Source organism: Bos indicus, chromosome 1 (assembly GCF_029378745.1).
Source record: "Bos indicus isolate NIAB-ARS_2022 breed Sahiwal x Tharparkar chromosome 1, NIAB-ARS_B.indTharparkar_mat_pri_1.0, whole genome shotgun sequence".
In the NCBI taxonomy this organism is placed as follows: Eukaryota; Metazoa; Chordata; class Mammalia; order Artiodactyla; family Bovidae; genus Bos; species Bos indicus.
This window is the reverse complement of record NC_091760.1, coordinates 72,490,398-72,495,673: the sequence shown is the minus strand read 5'-3', so window position 1 is coordinate 72,495,673 and position 5,276 is coordinate 72,490,398. Positions and strand designations below refer to the sequence as shown.

The 5,276-nt window shown below is 44.1% G+C and overlaps 1 pseudogene; it reads right to left on the bottom strand.

Moving 5' to 3' along the window:
- Positions 1-548: 548 nt before the first annotated feature.
- Positions 549-1,248, bottom strand: LOC109564158 (large ribosomal subunit protein uL6 pseudogene; annotated as a pseudogene).
- Positions 1,249-5,276: the final 4,028 nt, after the last annotated feature.

Sequence of the window (5,276 nt, the reverse complement as noted above, 5' to 3'; positions counted from 1 at the left end):
TTAACCCAGCTGCCGGAAGTGCTGGCTGCTTATGGCTCACAGATGAACCCTCCCCAGCAATTATCCTCAGGCAGAGAAAGCTGCTTCACCTTGGGCTGTGAACTCTCCTTGAGGATGGCATCCATTCAATGACTAGTCATTGAAGAGAGATAAAGCCTGGTCCCTTTGCTAAGTCCAAGACCTCTCTGAAGAGAGACCCTAGTTTCCGCATTCCCCTGTGGGGTCAGTCTAATCTGAACTGCAACACAGTTCAGATTCTTGGTTCCACCCACTGCTGTTTACTTCATTCCCTCACCACTTCCAAACAAACCTGCTCAAAACTCTCCATCTCAGATTCTGCTTCCAGGAAGACTGACCTACACCAACTTGCTAATTCTTTTGAGTTTCATCCTCTGTACAATGTCTGTTTATATCCTTTCCCCATTTTCTATTGCAGTCATAAATGTTCAAGATGTTTGCATGTTCTTTGTATCAATTCCCCATTGGTTTTAGATGTTACACATATCTTCTTTTTTTTAAATCAGTGTTTTAACTTTGTTCATGGAATCTTTTTTTTTTTTTTCAAATCAAGAGTTTTTATTGTCTCTTTAAAACATCACAACTGAGTCCATAGAACCATCTGCTATCTTGTTGTTTCTGCAGCAGGATCACTGAGATCTTATTCATCAGCCTGCTGAACTGTTCCTTTTTCAGAAACATAGATACCATCAAAAAATTTTCTGATATCCTTGTTTTTAACTGTGGTGGCTTGCTGAATCAAAGCAGCTGAATTTGACACAAGTTCAATGTCATTTCCTTCAAGAATCAACTCATCTTTCTGGGCTTGAGATACTGAACAGGCAACCCCTGGCCTCATTCGAACCCTGCGTATATATGTTTCACCCAAAAAATTTCGGATTTCTGCAAGAGAACCATTCTCCTGAATAACAACGTTGATGGGGAAGTGGGCATACACCAACCTCATCTTGTAACGGAAACCCAGTGTAACACCCTTGATCATGTTCTGTACATGACTACAGATTGTGCGAACAGTGGCCAATTCCTTTCTGTTTCCCCACCAGTTGTCAACACGGAGCCTCTTTTTCTTTCCAAGGAGACTGAGTTCTACATTGATGTGATTGAAGTCCCTCCGCAGGGTGCCTCTGGGGCCCTTCACAATAACTGTCCGTCCCTTCAAGTTAATGTCGACATTTTCTGGGATGTCGACAGTCTGGTTGCTGAGAATGGTCATTCTCGCAGTAGATGCGGCAAAGAGCTGTTCATGGAATCTTTTGCTGATTAGAAATCCTTAATTGTGATGTAATCAAATTCATAAAATTTTGCCTATGGCTATGCTTTTGAAGGAGAAGGCAATGGCACCCCACTCCAGTACTCTTGCCTGGAAAATCCCATGGACGGAGGAGCCTGGTGGGCTGCAGTCCATGGGGTCGCAAAGAGTTGGACACGACTGAGCATCTTCACTTTCATGCATTGGGGAAGGAAATGGCAACCCACTCCAGTGTTCTTGCCTGGAGAATCCCAGGGACAGAGGAGCCTGGTGGGCTGCCGTCTATGGAGGACTCTGTGTCCGCACAGAGTCGGACACGACTGAAGCGACTTAGCAGCAGCAGCAGCAGCATGCTTTTGAAATTTCATCTTAAAAGAGCCCTCCTGAATCACAAAGATATTTTCCTGCACTTAATCCTACTAATTTTTTCCTACTACTTTTCTTTAACTTTTTACACGTATGTCTCTATACCACCCAGAGCCCTCTTTTGTATGTGGCATTAAGTAGAGACTCATATTTCTTTCTCTCCATATAGTAAGCCACTTTCCCAAATGGCATTTACTAAACAATCTATCCTTTCCCCAATTTGTGGTAGCACCTTCATCTTATATTAAATTCTGACCTATATGTGAGTCTGTGTCTGAGCTCTCTATTCTGTTTTGTTGGCGTATTTGTACATTTTTAATTACTGTTTTTATCATGATGGCTTTACGTGTCTTGATGTCAGAGAAGGTAAGAGCACTCTTCACTCTGCTTTTTAAAAGTTGGCTTAAAAAAAAAAAAGTTGGCTTAGCTGTGATTCTGTGACTAATTGGAGTGTTAACATATACCTGCATAATTTTGAACAAGTTTAGCTTAAGTGTTTTGGACTTTATATGTTGTTTAGATTAGATTAGATTGTTTAGATTAGAAGCCCTTAGTTCATCTGGCAGCAATGGGTCTGCTAGCCAGCAGGCTGGAATGAGGATTTGCGTCATCAGTGGTGCACATACAGAAGCACAGGGGAGAAACGTTAGGAAGAAGTCAAGCCAAGAGATGCTATCTGGCCTGCACTGGGTGCTAGAAAGCCCTGACAATTCTCTGCAAAGTGGAATCCAATCTGATCCAAGAGAAACATTCAAAGGCTCAGCGATCTTAATGAGCCTGGGAACTTAATCAGAAGCAGTAATGAATGATATTAACAATACTATCCTGCCAGAGAAAGCCCTATCTGGATGCTGGGTTGCTTGGCCTGTGCTCCTGAGCATTGCAAGACTCTGTAAAAAGGTTAGTTCATTGCTGCCTTGTCTCTCTGCTGCTCCTGCAGCTCTTCAAACCCACTGTTACCCAAAGCTCAGCTTTGAGGCACGTAACGTTCTTGTTTTGTGATAATGAGGAGACTGTGAACAGGCTGTAGTTAGTCAGCCATGGTGTGAAGATGACGTGTGCTCCAGTGCTGGAAGTGCTTACAGGTTCAGACACGTCAGGGCTGATGGGGGATGAGATGACTCACCGCTGAAACCTTGAAAACCAAGTTCAAGGAGAGGGCCAAGGCTTTCCAAATGTAGACATGCTCTTGGATGGAGCTGAGGGTACGCTGTGAACTTCTGTTTTCTCCTTGCCAAGAACTTTAAGGCCGAGAGTATCACCTCTGTTGGGTCCAGTGTGTCCACCTGCTTCGCGTGGACCAAATTCTGCTGGGTGTCTGCATCTTTCCTTTCTCCTTCATGCTGTTTTCATCATCTGCTGCCATATGAGGCTCAGACCCCTTCCTGTTTGTCAAGCTCTTACTTCTAAGTTCAGAGTCTTTGATAACAGGCATTTTCTTTCTTTTTTATAAAATTTATTTATTTTAGTTGGAGGCTAATTACTTTACAATATTGTAGTGGTTTTTGCCATACATTGACATGAATCCACCATGGGTATACATGTGTTCCCCATCCTGAACCCCCCCCCACCTCCCTCCCCCTCCCATCCCTCTGGATCATCCCAGTGCACCAGCCCTGAGCACCTGTCTCATGCATTGAACCTGGACTGGCGATCTGTTTCACATATGATAATATACATGTTTCAATGCTATTCTCTCAGATCACCACCCCCCTCGCCTTTTCCCACAGAGTCCAAAAGACTGCTCTATACATCCGTGTCTCTTTTGCTGTCTTGCATATAGGGTTATCATTACCATCTTTCTAAATTCCATATATATGCATTAGTATACTGTATTGGTGTTTTTCTTTCTGGCTTACTTCACTCTGTATAATAGGCTCCAATTTCATCCACCTCATTAGAACTGATTCAAATGTATTCTTTTTAATGGCTGAGTTTACTCCATGTGTATATGTACCACAGCTTTCATATCTATTCGTCTGTTGATGGACATCTAGGTTGCTTCCATGTCCTGGCTATTATAAACAGTGCTGTGATGAACACTGGGGTACACGTGTCTCTTTCAATTCTGGTTTCCTCCGTGTGTATGCCCAGCAGTGGGATTGCTGGGTCATATGGCAATTCTATTTCCAGTATTTTAAGGAATCTCCACATTGTTCTCCATAGTGGCTGTACTAATTTACATTCCCACCAACAGTGTAAGAGGGTTCCCTTTTCTCCACACCCTCTCCAGCATTTATTGCTTGTAGACTTTTGGATCACAGCCACTCTGACTGGCGTGAAATGGTACCTCATTGTGGTTTTGATTTGCATTTCTCTGAAAATGAGTGACGTTGAGCATCTTTTCATGTGTTTGTTAGCCATCTGTATGGCTTCTTTGGAGAAATGTCTGTTTAGTTCTTTGGCCCATTTTTTGATTGAGTCAGAGAACAGGCATTTTCAACTGATCTGTATGGATTGTGTTTTTTCCCCTGAGGGGCTCTACAAAATCCTGGTTTGGGGCTACACATGTTTAGCTCAAGAATGGCCCACAAGTCTGATTGCTTGGCCCTGTGGCTCTCTCTACCTAACCTGAGTGTGTCTGCCTCTCCTGGACACATGCTAGATCCTGTACTGTGACAGGGTGTGGTCTACATCATCTGCTCCCTTTGGATAAGGGTCAAATCCTGATTGGGGCCCAAGAAGGCCTAGAAAGTGCCCTCATTTGACCCTTGTAGCTTTGCTGAACCCCAGAAGGCTGGAGTTTAATGGCCTTACTGTAACAGGAATGTGTAGGGCCACTCTGAGGAGAAGGCCTTAATCTCTCCTCTTCATTCCCTTCTCTTTCTTTTGCTCTGGGTATATGATGGGATCTCAAGGAAGCTCATTAACTAGCCTCCTATTTCCTTTAGGTCTTCTTTAAATGTAATGGCCAATACTTGGAGCCTCTATTAGCTGCTTCAGAGACCAACTGCTGTGTCTTAAACAAAGACAACTTGGCTGAAGGCCTTTTAATGTACTTTTGGGGTCCTTGCAATGAGGGATATCAGAGGGCTTTATCCAGTGTTAGACTGCCTGGAGTGCTAGGAGCTAGGAAAGGGACTGGGGATGGCTTTTTTTTTTTTTTCCAGAATCAGTGAGAAAAGGGAGGAGACTGTGCCACCTTTTAAGATTCTCAGTGCAGTTATCTAGGAAGCATCTATTGACTCAGCTCATAGGTAGGTAAATATTCACAGAAGGAGATACCTCAGTGGTAGAGATCAAGTTGTTGACTATCCCAGTGGAAAATGAGATGATCCATTCTGTACCACCATCCTCTTACCCCATCAATTCTAAACTTTTAGAAAGAAAGGAGTATAGCCCAGCCCACAGGTAGCCCACTGGAGAGGATACTGTGCTGACTGTGCTCACACAATCTGCCCTGGTGCCAGTCAGATGCTGACCAGGTCTAGCAGGATGGCAATGACTTCGTTCAGGGCTATTGAGGATCTTACTGGAATGGATAGCCTTCCCCTTCTCCAGGGGATCTTCCCAACCCAGGAATCGAACCAGGGTCTCCTACATTGCTGCTGCTGCTGGTGGTGCTAAGTCGCTTCAGTCGTGTCCCACTCTGTGCGACCACATAGACAGCAGCCCACCAGGCTCCCCCGTCCCTGGGATTCTC